Consider the following 15,030-nt stretch of genomic DNA (forward strand, 5'->3'; position numbering starts at 1 on the left):
ATAAATAAGGAGAAAACAAAAAAAGCTATTGAAAAGAATATTTTCCAACTATTGAAAAATAGTTGCTTATCAACTTTTTTCTATTGCAAATGGAGTCACGGGTCGCCATGTCTTTTTTTCCCTTTCAATATTTTGCGATGGGAATTTTGGGGAGACATAAAACAAATTGAAGAATGGATGTATAAAAGTTATTTTCAATTTATCCCCCTTATTTCCGACAAACACGCTTTACACTAATTTGGGTCATAAAATTATTCCAATTCTTGGTTTACGTGATTCTCAAACAATTATGTTTGTTCACAATATTTTGAACAATCGTAACTTTCATCACAACATTACATTTCCAAACAGAGCTCATCTTCGTACCACAAGACATGTAGGGGAACAGAGCCCAATATGCCAAGATGGGGTAAAATGGCCCAACTCATAAAATCATTCCTGAATGGGACTTGATCATTGATATAGGTGAACGGTGTCAAGATATGTTTGCATTGAACATTCTTCTAGATGCTAGGCCGCCAAACCCACGGAAAATCTTTTGATTTCCCAATGAAAATTGGCAACTTCCGGTTTTCCGTGCTTGCAATTAAGGTTTTCTGGTGATTTTATTACCAGCCAAGTGTTTCCAACGAGATTGAGGCACGCATGGAGTCGCATGGTTGTTGATGTCTACGCTTTCCATGTTAGGGGTCATTCAAATATTACGATCATCGTTTTGTGGGGAGGGGGGTAACACTCCATGTATTGAGTAAACGAAAAAACGTGATAAAAAGGTGAAAGTGAGTCGAAAATGCCAGAAAACTGAAGGACGTAATTTTTGAATGTTTTCATGAAGTGGCATCTTACCCCATGGCAGATGGCCTTTTTGCACCACTTCCGTTTTACGAACCAGTTTTTGAAATCGCTAAAAATCAACGAAAATGCAATAATTTAGTGCATATTTTTGCTGAAGCATCGAGCAAATATTGTCTAGTTGCTGTTACCACTTTGAAAGCCTAACAAATGAGGCTATATATCATTGAAAACGATGAAAGTTTGAAAAATGGCATATTGCCCCACTTTCCCCTACATGAACTTTTGAGAAACAGAGCGAACACGAACTTGGGTCTAGTCTGCATCTCAAACTATGGTCCTTTAAAGTTTAATTCACTTCCTATCAGTATAAAAGGTATTACAAGTACAAGTCTCTTCAAAAGTAAGCTGAAGCAACATTTACTACGGAATGTAACCGAATACATCGTTTAGAGTGTCAAACATTTCTTTTCATAAATGCGTAGATTTTTTTTCTGGTTCCTGCTAGTTTTTTGCTTGCGTTTTTATTTAATTTGTAGTTACATTAGAGTTCATGTAAAAAGCCACAACCATTATCACATTGTTTATAGTTTATTAGTTCGTTTATTTTTTTTTTAATTTAGTTTAATCTGTGAATCCCTTCAAAGGAACAAAGTTGCACTGGGAATTCACACTATTTGTTTTTGTTGTTCAATATCTCCGCGTTTATTTTGTACATTATTTTAGTAAGTGTCCATTACCAGAGGGCTCTCTGTGTGGGCTCTTTGGTGTGGGGGTGAGCGAAGGATACATTTAAAAAAAATATATTTGCATCGGCCATTGTAGCACAATAAAAACCAAAAGTGAGATTGTGGCACGCTTTTTATTATAATACAGTGAATTGTATATCTCTTTTTAGCTTAAATCTAATTTTTAAGGAGTTTTTTTTTCCGAGAGTTCCAGCGGAAATTCTTTTTCAGTTTTCTGCAGGAGTTCCTCCTCGATATCACCCGCAAATTCCTGGATTCCTCCAAGAGCCTTTGCTGGATTCTCTTCAGAATTGTCTTTAGAAATACTTAATAATTTCCTACTGGATATTCTGGAGAGTTCATTCTTGAAATTTCTCCAGTGTTTATTCTTGGAATCCTCTCTAGGAGTTCCTACTGGGATCACTTCAGGAATCTCTTTTGAAAATCTCCAGGTGTTCCTGTTGGGCATCCCCCAGGACATTCTTGATTGATTGATTGATTGATTTGGCTTTATTTGAGAGACTTTCAGCCAAAGGACATTCTTGTGAGTATTCTACAGTACATTCTTTTGGAAGTCCTTTTATGATTCCTTCGGAGATTTCTCTAGGTGTTCCCTCTGAAAATCCTCCAGAAGCTTCCTCTGAAAATCCTACTGAAGTTAATTTGGGGAATCCTTCAAAAGTTCCTTTTGAAAATCTTTCACGAGTTCTGTTCAGGAATCCTCCAGGAGATCTGGGGTTTCTACAGTAATTTTTTAGAGTTTATCCTGAAATTACATATGGAAATTTTCTGGGAGTTTCTTCTAGGTATCTAGGAAAGTTTGTTTGAAAAGTCTCTGGGAGTTGCTACTGGGAATCCCTGGGGATGCCTGGATTCTTCCTGTAGACGGCTAAACTCTTATGGAAATCCGTGACAAAAAAACTTCTTGGAGGAAGATTCCAAAGAAGCTATTTGTGGAGGCATTTAAAGAAAAAGTTTTCTAGAAAAATGCCAAGAAAAACTTATTTGAGGAACCCTTAGCAGGAATTCCAGAACAAATCCTCAAATAGCATTCCTGGAGTAATCGAAAGATGTAGTTCCTGGAAGATGTTATTCATGGATTACTCTTGAATGAATTCTGGGAAGAGTTTCCAGAAGGAATTTCTGGAATAATACCCAGATGGAGTTCCGGGATGATCCCCAGAAGGACTTCTTGGAGGAATTATCAGATGAAAATTTCTGGAGTAATAGGTGCATCTGGAGCATTATGAATCTCCACCGGAATTTCTTGCAGGAATCCCCAGATGCCAGTGCTGGAGTAAAAAACAGCTAAATTTTCTGAAAAAGAAAATCTCCAGAACGAATTTTTAGGAGAAATTTCTGGAATAACTCACAGATTAAACTGCTGAAAGAATCCACAAAAGGAACACCAGTCTAGAAGACACTAACACTAAAAAAACAAAAGGAAACGAAGAAAAACTGATGAGATTATGCGGGGTGAAATTTTGATGCCGCCGGACATTTGAGTCCGATCTTTATCCCCCTAGAGCCGACATTTGTGAGAAAAAAATGCGATTAACCTGCTCAATGTTGCGTTTTTGCAATAAACCTGCCTAAAGAGAATGTATAACGCTGCATTGTTGATATAATGTGAATGTCAAATTGAAAAAAGTACAATTGATCACCAAACCCCCAATCAGAGTAAATTTCTGGCTACGCTACTGATAAGGACGTCCTTGTTGTTCATTATCATGACTTCTAATGACAAAATCTTTATGTCTAGAAAGCATCGTTGAAATTTGAGGGGGTGTAACAAATTACGAATACGATTTAGAACAAAACGCGTCCAAACGTGAGCTCGTTTCATTCTTTCAAAATAATCAAAAAAATGTTATTTGTTTATTCTTGGCGTAGCTAGGGGGGGTTCCAGGGGTGCCAGGCACCCCCTAGAACAAATTTGGCACCCCCTAGAATTTTTCCTTGACAGTCACCTAAAGTTTGAAATTTTACACTATAAAATCCAATATTTATTAATGGCACATTCGAATAAAACTTAACACACACCCATAATTACTTATATACCTGTTGCACGTTTTGGCGCTTTGGGTATTGGTAAGAACCATCAACAGACTTCTCCATGGATTCCTCCAGAAGTACCTTTATCTATTCATACAGTGATTTCTCTAGGCTTTCTTTATGGATTCCTCCCGATATTTCTTCAATAAACTTCCCTCAGAATTCTCCAGGCAGTTCTAATGGGATTGTACATTCTAGAAATTTCTGTTGAGATTGATCCAGTATTTTCTTGTAGTATTTCTTTCGAAAATTTTTACTATGGCACTTCTTGCAATTCTTCTAGGGATTCTTCTAAAAATATTTCATGGATTTTTTTCTGCAATTCCTGGTGGGATTATCCACGACAATCTTCCTGGATCCTTTCAGAAGTTCCTCCGTTGATTCTTCCAGGAATTCCTTCGGAGATTTTATTCCGGATTTTTTCAGAAATTTCCCATGAAATTCCTCCAGGAGCTTATATTGGCCTTCCTCTGGGAACTGTGGCTAGGATGCCAGCAATTTCTCTTAGAACTCCTCCAAAAATTTTCATTGTGGTACCTTCAGGAATTCCTGGGATTTTTCTAAAAATCCCTTCGGTGATTCTTTTAGAGATTTCTTCAAGAATTTAACCAGGACTTCCTTGAGAGGATCTTCCAGAAATTCCACAGGGGTAAAATTTTGAGCGAGATCGAATAAGTTTTCTGAAAGTTATAGAACTTTTAGATTTTTGAACACATTTTTAAAACATTATATCTCAATATGGACTCGATGAAACTTTTTCCATTTTTTTGTGATACAGCTTTCATATACAGCTTCGATTGAGATTTTATATTCACTACAAAAAATATGAAAAATCTGTTTATGTTTAGAGTGTCATTTGAAAATTTATCATATTTTGATCAATAAAAGTGCCAAGTATTTTCAACGTTTTTAAACTCTCTTAATGTAATATTTTTATACAGGACCTACCAAACTACATATGAAGAGTAGGTCCTATGTATTTATCGTTCAGTTAATGCACTTTTGTTGGTGGAAAACGTTTGGCAGATTATATGTGCTAAATAAGGTAATTTTTTAAGCAGCGTCAACTACATTGGCACATTTTTCATATTTTTTGTAGTGAAAATAAAACCTCAAAAGTAGCTGCATATGAAAACATTAGGTATCAACTGTAACAAACAAAAATTTTAATAAATTCCATCGAATACATACTGAGATATAATGTTTTAAAAATGTGTTCAAAAATCTTATAAGTTTTTCTAAAAGTACTATAATTTTCAGTTTTTCTAAAAGTACTTTAATTTCGATAACACTCGAAATTTTACCAATGGAGCTTTAATATATGGTTCATGATTGGTTCAGCGTTTTTGATTGATGTATAAAAAAGTTATGAACATTTGAATGAAAAATTATGTTGCCTAAAAAATTGCTGTACGGACAATTGTTTGATACACTGTACTTGCTGCAATACTTTCGGGAAATCTCCAGATTCCTCCAGAAATTCCTCCTGCGATTCCATCAGGGATTCCTCCAGTATATTTCTACCGATTCTTTCAAGGAGAACTATAGGTATTTCTCCAGGCATTTGTTAGAGGAACTTCTCTTAGGATATCCCCGGTATTCCAGATTTTAGGATATCTATAGAAAGTACTTCTATGATACCTCCCGGAATTCTAGGAATTCCTCCAGATCTGCGCTTCCCAAACTCCGTTTTCGCGGCGCACCAGCCTCTTGCAGGCTCGCTGAAAAGAGTAGAAAAAGCGAGCCTGCGACACGTGGGGGCGCCACGAAAACTGATTTTGGGAAGCACTGCTCCAGACATTCCATCAGGGATTCCTTTAGCAATTCCTGCGGTTCTTCCAGCTATTCATCCTTAATAAATTCTAACTGTGGTAGTTCAGAAATCATGCTACGGAATCTTCTAGAGCTTTCTCCTGGCTTTTTTGCTGGGATCTTGCCAGGTAATCTTCCTGGTATTCTTGCAGAAATTTCTTTGGGTGTCCTACCAGGGATTTCTCCAAGGATTCCTCATGGAATTCCTGCAGAAACTCCCTTTGGCCTTCAGAAATTCCTCCTGCGATTCCTTCAGGACCTTCTTTATAGATTCTTCCAGAATACCTCTACCGGTTCTTGCAGGGACTTCTCTAGGCATTCCAAAGATTTTTTCTTTGGATTCCCCCAGGCATTCCCGATGGGGTTTCTCTATAAATTCCTGTACAGATTCCTCCAGCCATTCCTCCTAGGATTTTCGCTGCGATTTCTACAATGACACACCCCAGAGTCCTTTTAAGAACACCTCTTGAGATTTTTCCTGTGACCTTTTGAGAACCTTTCCGGTGATTACTTCAGGAATTTTTATCGAAGATATTTTATCCAAGGATTCTCTCATAAATTTCTCAAGTGTTCTTCCAGTAATGCCTCCTAGGACTCCTTCAAAATTTCTTACAGTAATACATCCCGAAATTCTTCTAGAAATTATTCTACACGGTTTCCTTCAAAAACTTGCTGGGATTGTTCTAGGTAATCTTTCTAGGAGCCTTGCAGAAGTACCCTCGGTGTTTTCTCCTGGAAATCCGAAAGGATTTTTTCCTGGGATTTCTCCAAATTGTTTCCTCCAGAAATTCCTCTTGACTTTCATCCAGGAACTTCTCCTGGGATTCCATAAGCAATTCCTGCTGCTTATACAGCTTCGGCTTGTTTCAGGAATGCCTCCTAGGTCTCCTCCAGAAATTCTCACTGTGATACCTGCAGGAATCCCTCTAGGGATTTCTCCTGGCATTCTTGCTAGGATTCTTCTAGGCAGTTTTCCAAGGACACTTCCAGAAATGCCTTTGATTCTTCCAGGGATTTTTCTAAAAACCAGAGTTACCCATTGCTCATGTGTACATAAATGTGACAGCGGGCCTCCCACCAAACTGTCTCCCAGCTTGCTTGCAATGTGACATGGGACTACAGCACGTGTACATCAACTCTGCTAAAAACTCATCGAGGATTTCCACTAGAGTTTTTATTCATGGATTACTATAGAAATTAATCACGGTATTTCTCCTGGAAATCATTTTGGGCTTCTTCAAGGAATTCCAGTAGAAATCTTTCGAATTTCGGGAATAGTTGGAGTTTCCAGAGAAATCCTAGGAGGTGTTACTAGTGTTGAGAATTCGGATGGTTTCGGGGCAGGTGTGGACACTTCTGTTTAGCAGTTTATACAGAAGCAGCTTAAAGCTGTAATTTATTAAAGATTTTATAAATTTAGGTTGGAATACAATAATATTTGTGCACTTACATTCAGTGTTCTACTGCCAAATTTGTCGAAACCTCGACCCTCAACTATTTTCATTCGAGCCGGCGAATGTTCGTTACACCTAACAAATGCATGTATATATTTAAGTTTATTTAAGAGAAATTTTAGCATGATCGTTATAAGGAACATTTTAACTAGGATTTCAATTAGGTAATTAAGTTTTAACATAGGGTAATTCAATTTAGGCTTAGGTACAACGGATTCTACTCACAAGTCTAGGCGTAAATCCAAACACGAAATTTGACCTGTCTGTATACTCAATTCCACTATTTCGGCAATCACTGTAGCTGTACGATGGCTTTTGGTTCCTCGAGCGACTCCTGGGAAAAGCATAGAGGTCGCTAGGTTAATAAAACACCGGTTCTGCTGCTCAATGCCCGGCATCTATGATCGCTAGTACGTTGGCTTACCGTACGGATCGTACTTCGTGGGTATCGGCACAATTCACCCGTATTATCAGCTCGGAGGAACGCAGAGGCACATGCAAATATATACGGTTTTCGCACAATTAGCTCAAACACGCACCATCACTCGGCGAACAGTCGACACATGTGATCGATCGTGGAGTTCGTTTGCTATTGTCAGCTATTGTCCGTCGCTCCAATAGTTTTTGCGATGACTGACAAGGGGACCGTCCGGAATTCACACTACTCTCTGCAGTGCTGACAGATTGCCGGTTTTCAACAACTAGAAAAATCTCTAGTGAAATCCTATAGGAATGTACGGAAAAAACTTGTAATTACTTAGAAGGCACAGAATTGACAAATTAAGAGATGAATTTGCGAAAAAAAATCGCGTTCTGTTGGGATTTTAACCTACGACTCCGTATTCGCTAGACCATAGTATGGTCATTTCTTTGAGGATTCCTTCGGCATGGTTGTATTTTTTTTTTAATTTCTGCGGTAGTTTCATTAGAATTTCATCAGCAATTTCTTTGGATTTTTTTTTTTCTATAATTTCAATGGCCATTTCTCTGAAATTATTTCAGTTATTTTGCAAATTTATTAGGCAATTTTATCGTGATTGTTTTTGAAATTATTTATGATTTATTTTTATTTATATATATTGCTTCCAAAAAATGCTGAATATGAAATTCAGATATTCTCAACTGGTCTTGGTCAAAGAAAATCCTATGAAATTCACGAAAAGCTTACTGACAGATTCCCAATGAAATTGTCGGAAAAAATCCATCAAAATTACCTTAGAACTTTCGAAGTAGTTGCCAAAAGAATTCATATAAGAATTATCAGAGGAATTCCTGAAGAAAATATTACGACTTTTTAAATAAATTTGTCAAATCCAATCTCAATATGAATTCTCGATATATTTTCAATCAAAAAAATACAAATCAAATTTCGAACAAAATTCTCAAAGAATTATCCGAAACCATCGAAGGTATTTTTGAAGACAATTTAAAAAGAACTCCAAAAGTAATTGCCGTAGAATCACCTTGACATAATTTTTAAAGAATCGCCAAATATTTTTTTTTTCAAAGAAATTTCCTGAGGAAATCTCTAAGAAATTTGCTGAATCAATTTCCAAAGGAATCACCAAAGAAGTTCCCAAAGCAATAATAAGTTTCCAAAATTTCCGAATTGCTGATGAAATTCTCAAAAAAAAAGTTCAATGCAAGTAACATCGAAGGTATTCCGAAATCATCTGCTGCAAGAATTGCTGACATAAAAACTAAAGAAATCTAGAAGAAATTGTCTGAAGAATTTTCAATAAAGTTATAGAAGAAATTCCGAAGGAGTTTTCGAAGGAATTGGCGAAGGAATACCAAATAGCATAAATAATAAAAGTCCAAAAAATGGACGAAAATCCAAAAAAGTAGAATGACTTGCCGAAAATATTTCCAAAAAAAGTGAGGATGTTCCCAGAGTCGAGTGGATTACCAAAGTCTTCACTAAAAGAACTCTCAAAAGAATTACCTGAAGAGTAATTGGAAATTTTTCAAAGACAAATATCAATAAAAAAATTAGCTTTATAAAGCATTCCATTCATCAGATGTAATACCAATGCAGTCGAAATCGGAATTTGGTGCGAGCATCAGAATCCCGATGAGAAAAAACGAAGTTTGCTCGCACTAAATTCCGGGTTTCAACTGGATTGATAATATGTTAGTGAAGCTTCAGAACGGAACTCAGGATAACCGAGTGCGAATTTTGTAGTTTTGAGAATCATACTCACAATTTTTCAGTAAAAGTATTTTCATGTCCACGTGGTAATATTCAACTAATTAAAAAACGCTTTTTAGCCATTAATGTTGTGGCCAAACCCAAAATGCTGCTCTTAATTTTTTTCTTTAAAACTATTTTTGTTAGGGTTATTATTATGCAATAAAGATAATGTCACGATGAATACATGTTACACGCAAATTTGTGGATATTTTATAGTTTTCGAGATTTACACGTCTAATAATTGCTTCGAAAATGTGTTCTAATGGACCTGATTGTTTTCAATCCACAAAACAGGGATGGTCGCGATAATTGTTAAGTAGTTAAGTTCAAACTGAAGATATAAATTCTATCTATTTCATTTTTCCCGCGACGCAGTATATCATTATACTAAGAAATTGAGGGTGGATCGGTATTTCTTTTCACGAAAAAGCAACCTGGAAGCCACTGAAACTGGCACCCTCTAGGCACCCCCTAGGAAAAAATCCTAGATACGCCAATGTAATCTTTATCTGCAAAAATATTTCTTGGTTGAATATTTGTAAATCGTAAACGATTGAGCAGAGAAATGAGGGTAGCATTTTGGTCATTGTTTTATGCATGCTCTTGTGAAAGTCGTGCTAGTAACATATTTTAATCAAGTAGATTAGAAGAGGTTCTTAGAACCATTACAAACCCAAAATAAAATGTATAAGGTTTCATGACGGTTCTCAAAGCCTCTATAAGACTAATTGCTCATCAAAATGTCACTTGGGAAGCCATGATGTCAACTAGTCATCAAACTTTTTTCATTTATCGACAGTTACAAATGAGTACTTATGAACTAACTCATTTCCAATAACGCAAAACAAAAGCAATAAAACGATTAAGCGCGCATTTTCTGGATTACCTACCACTCCAGTCACAACCGGCTAGCTCTGTCTGACGAGCTCCCCACGGGACCTAGCTGGCACAAGCACACTATGTAGCGTCGTTGGCCTCGAGCTCGATGGGGATTGGGGAACGGTAGGCAGCAGCGTAGCTCCAGCTAGCTATATAGTTTTATGAATGGGTGTTTGAACTTAGAAATATTCAAGGTTACCAGGAAGACGCACACCCATAAACGACGAAGCCCGTGTCCGTTCGGAAAGGGGTGAGGTCTGACTGCGGGGGGGAAGGAATACCCGTGAAGTGTATCCCCACGAGGCCCACGGAAGGGGGGGGGGGCCTGATGTTTACAAACCGGGAACCATCGCCGATGATGATGGTGGGACGAGCAGGCACGTTACTTTGTTGATGTTGTTAAAATGTATGGAAACCGGTGGCGCGCGGGCACCATCGAATGACTTTATGGATGGGGCGCGCGGTGCGGTGTGATCTGATTGCTTGACGCGTTTGCATCGTTTGTCGTTTTGCGGAATGGTGGTGATGGTCTGCGAAATATGACACATTCTGCGGTGGCTGTTGAATTTCTAATCTTCTCCACGAGGCACCACTTGACGGCCCGCGGGGACTTGCTTAGGACAGGGATTTTCATCATCCAGTTGGTTGGGCTTAAGTGCGGCAGCGAGGTGATAACACATTGCTCGAGCCGCAAATAAAAGACAAAGAGTGAGTTGTTGATGTTTGACGAAGGAGAATCGAGAATAGGAACTAAAACTGCGCGTCATGTTTTTACTGATAGTTATGGTTTGTGATGGGAAGGAAGCTAATCTAGCATTGTTCGTTTGACGTTCGAAAATAATAATATTCATAGTTTTCTAATTCAAGCGGGATCGAATGATGTTTGATATGTAGAGCAGACTGGGAAAACCTAGGGGTAGACTTAATCTCCTTGGCTTTGGCTGTGAAAACACAGACCTCGACTCTGGTTTTGCACAGAATTTCCAATAAACACGTTAAAATTACTGTAAATTGTTGTTAAGTTTTCAAAGGTGTTTTAAAGACATGTTACACATTAAAAGAAATGGTGAGACTTGATCATCCTTTAAAGGCATACATTGATCATAAAACTTCCATGTGGGACAGGTGTTACGCATCAAAATAGTTCGGTCGAAGTCAAAGAAAAATGAGATCATGAGAATAGATAATCGTACAATAATTAATTGCAAGTCCATGATTGACGGTAGAGTAATGCGGGGCAAAAGTTCGCACGGGGCAAAAGTTCGCAGTGGGTCTTTCTCTGCGCACGAGTTAAGAACCCAGGCAAACTTGTATGGGTTCGACACATTATCAGGCCAGATGCTCGTCAATAAAAATTGGAACGATTTCATTATGCAGTAGCAGAGTTATGAAAAAAAGTGTGTTTTTAGCTGTTTTGATGTAATTTTTCGACCTTTTGGAATAAGAATTTGTAATGAGTGAAAGTAGAAGAACTACATAACCTCTTTATGTCGAAGAATCGTCATCCCATAGTAGTTCGAGAGGTGCACTTGAATAAACAAAAATCTTCGAGTGCTTCTTGTAGGAAAGAACATTGTTAAAGTCTCGACAGTGGGGCAAAAGTTCGCACTATATTTCTGAATCTAGAGCATCAATACAGTAACAAAACATTTGAAGCAATGACGATTTCGTATAGAAACTACTATATGATGTATAATATGTGTAGTATAAATCCTCAAATCGTTCTGACTGAGGGTTTGGACTTATTTTGGGAAGAAGATCGATTATAAGGCAATCAGTGTATTCGCCTATTTAAAACAAAAAAAATAAAAAATGTCTGAAAAAACATTTTGGAACATTTTTTCACCATACTAGTGTCATCCTTTGAAAGTTTTTGGGAGTATGATGTTATTCTACTTTTTTGGGGTCTTTCATAGCTTAGTCTGTAAATTCATACATATAATACATCACCATACTGACTGTTACGGTAGTCCGCACCTATCCCTTATAACTGCCACCGCATTGGTGCGCCCCTCGGAGAAAAGTCATAATGACAACTGAAATTGTCACCGGTGACATGTAGGATTAGATGTCAAAGGAAAGGAGATGAAAATCATACATGAGAGTCAAGTGAACTGAATTTGTGAATTTATAAAACTTTATTTCCCTAATTTCTATAACAAACAAATTGTAAGTAAATATCAATTAGTGAATTCGATAAAACTAATCCTTACGACCCTCGATTAGGTGGCATACAGCCTGTAAAAACTGTTATTATCTCGTCAGTTGAGCAACGTTTGTCAGTTGAGGTTATAAGATCGTGAGTTGCCTAATTTATTGATGAATTTGTAATTTTATTATCAAATATTAATGCTTTGTAGCGTATAACGGCCTCACTGGTGCTCATCGTAGCTTGTTGGGTTTACCAAAAGGGGAAAAGAAGACCAATGTAAGTAAATCTACTCATAAACAGCCTTTAAGAACATATAGGCTCAGTGTACCAGTTATGGCTATAGTACCTCAAATTCGCCATAGTTGATTTTCAACCTTTGAAGATGCAAATCAAAAAGAAAAAAATCGTGAACAACAGGTCACGTTCGTAAATGATGTTTGCAATCATTCAAACTTCACAATTTGCTCAAATTATGATAGAAATAAATCATTTTCCTTAACTTTTTGGCTTCCTTGCACCCTATTTCGCCATAGTGTACCAGTTATGGCTAATCCCATAAGGAATGCATGTAAATAGTGCGAAGTGGAACACAATTTAACAAATGTGTCCATAACTGGTACAGGGTTCCTATCATTGGCACACGCCGTAATAAATACTAAAAGTAGTTTTGGCTCCGTTTACATATGTTTCCTGTAAAGTATGAAAACTAATCAATCATTTGACATATCGATGACATTCTTCGGTCTTCTTCTTCTTTTTGTAGAAATAGTTTTCCTTAGGTAGTGCGATAACTGGTACAGGCACCCTATTAATAAAGAAATGTAGCTTTTAGCTCTCACACAAGTTACACACAAACGAAGGTGTTTGCTCAGGAGACTTCTCGAAACCCCACCACCCAACACTGACGAAGGTTAGATTAAAATTACGGTTCCGTTCAATAGTTTTGCACCATATTTGATTTTTTCAAGTATTTTGTGTAACACGTACAACTATAATTACTCCACAATGTATTTTGACAACTTCAATAACGCTGGAAAGGAAAGCTCTTAGTTAAAAGTTGTGGAAGTGTTCATAAGATACACTGTATACTTAAGCTGAGAACCAGGCCGTGTTCCAGTTGGTATGTAATGCCATGAATAAAAGGAAACACATTTCGTACCTAGGGTGAAAGGGTGAACATGAATTAACATAAAATAAATGAACTTCACACCAATAAACTATCCTTCACAATGTGCGAACTTTTGCCCCGCACAATGCGAACTTAAGGGCCCATATAGCCGAGGCGGTAAACGCACGGGTATTCAGCATGACCATGCTGAGGGTGACGGGTTCGATTCCCGGTCGGTCCAGGATCTTTTCGTAAAGGAAATTTCCTTGACTTCCTTGGGCATAGAGTATCTTCGTGCCTGCCACACGATATACACATGCAAAATGGTCATTGGCAGAGGAAGCTCTCAGTTAATAACTGTGGAAGTGCTCATAGAACACTAAGCTGAGAAGCAGGCTTTGTCCCAGTGAGGACGTTACGCCAAGAAGAGAGAGAGAGAGAGAGAGAGAGAGAGAGAATGCGAACTTTTGCCCCCAGTATGGGGCAAAAGTTCGCATTTGAGTACTTGTATTAAAATTTTTATTACTAGAACTACAAAAGTAAGGTGAAATAATCTAGTACTACGTTTCGAAGGTGACATGATAGAGATTCGTTTAACGAGGAAAAACGATACTATTTTCTTTTTGTTTAATAGTTGTTTGATAAAGATTGTTAGGTGCGAACTTTTGCCCCGCATTACTCTACCAGAACATCGAAGTTGAGCAAAAGATCAACAAACGGAGCCTGTGCGTAGTTTACCGATCTCAATGTGCACTTTCCTGAATTCCAAACTTTATCAAGTCGATAACGGCACCCCGACCACGTCCTTACGGCCGTCGAGGAATCCTCCAGGAGTTTCGCCATTTGTCCAGGAATTTCTGTAGGAATTCCGTCAGGATTTCTTCGGGGATTCCTCCATTAATTTCTCAAAAAAATCCTCCAGGTACAAGGGCGTAGCCAGCTTTTCGGTCAGGGGTGGTCAAGCACCCTTAGCAAATTTGTACCTACTAGCTTTTATAACTAAACGCAGCACGATGAAATTGAGAATATTAACCAATGATGCAAATTATCACCTCACGAATGCTCAAGCAATTACTTATCAATTGTATTCTTATCGCTTGCGATTGAATTGTACACCGCTCAGCGATGACCAGAGGCAAAGAGGTTTCAAAACGAACATGATGTAACTCACAAACGATTTTGCACACATCTGTCAGTGCCGCCACTTGCTCATCCGAACAGCCGAACAACATCGAATGGGTTGGTTTTAGAAGCTACGGCACGAACGCTCGACACGCACACAGAAGCAACATTCGCATATACCGACACCACACCAATAACGTTTCCAGCCTACGATGCTTCGCGATAAGCTGATCGAAAAGCATCGAAAGCGATGAGAAGACTGGCTTGACTGGAACGCAACAGCTCAACGGCGAAAAGGAGCAGCCAACAATGCTGATCAGCGTCGAGTCTATTCGTGAGCTATTCGTACGGGAGGCTGGTTTGATAAAGCGAGGAAGGGTGAAAACGTATTCGTTGTCGAAAGCGAATCGCATCATTTCGCGAATGTTTTCACTAAATAGCAAGCTTGAAACATTATATTCTTAAAGCATTAGTTAATCCTTCAGCTCTCACGCCGTTGTATTTTGTTCAATACGTAAAAAAAACTCGCCTGATGTACACAAATCAACGTGATGCTGGTAGTGGTGACCAATTTCTGGGAGATTAAGGATTTTTATTCACTCGTGCATTATTTTGCTCTGATTTTTATATTGTAAAATATTCATAAGAAATTATTGCTGAAATCTTTTGAAAATTACAAACTTTTTTGAAGACTAACCTAGAATTGCCTGGTTCCTCTATGCATCCCTTTTTAA

The 15,030-nt window shown here is 37.9% G+C and overlaps 1 protein-coding gene and 1 long non-coding RNA gene across 4 annotated transcripts in view; one reads left to right on the top strand and one right to left on the bottom strand.

Annotated features, from left to right (window-relative positions):
• LOC109432273 (xaa-Pro dipeptidase) overlaps positions 1-15,030 on the bottom strand; it is a 757,159-nt gene that overhangs the window by 372,787 nt on the left and 369,342 nt on the right. The gene's annotated exons all lie outside the window — the stretch shown is intronic.
• LOC134291792 (uncharacterized) lies at positions 11,880-12,975 on the top strand. Its single transcript, XR_009999288.1, has 4 exons — positions 11,880-12,083; positions 12,141-12,213; positions 12,275-12,342; positions 12,892-12,975. It is a non-coding gene; the product is annotated as an uncharacterized LOC134291792 (long non-coding RNA).

The sequence above is a fragment of the Aedes albopictus genome, chromosome 3 (assembly GCF_035046485.1).
Source record: "Aedes albopictus strain Foshan chromosome 3, AalbF5, whole genome shotgun sequence".
NCBI classification, from domain to species: domain Eukaryota; kingdom Metazoa; phylum Arthropoda; class Insecta; order Diptera; family Culicidae; genus Aedes; species Aedes albopictus.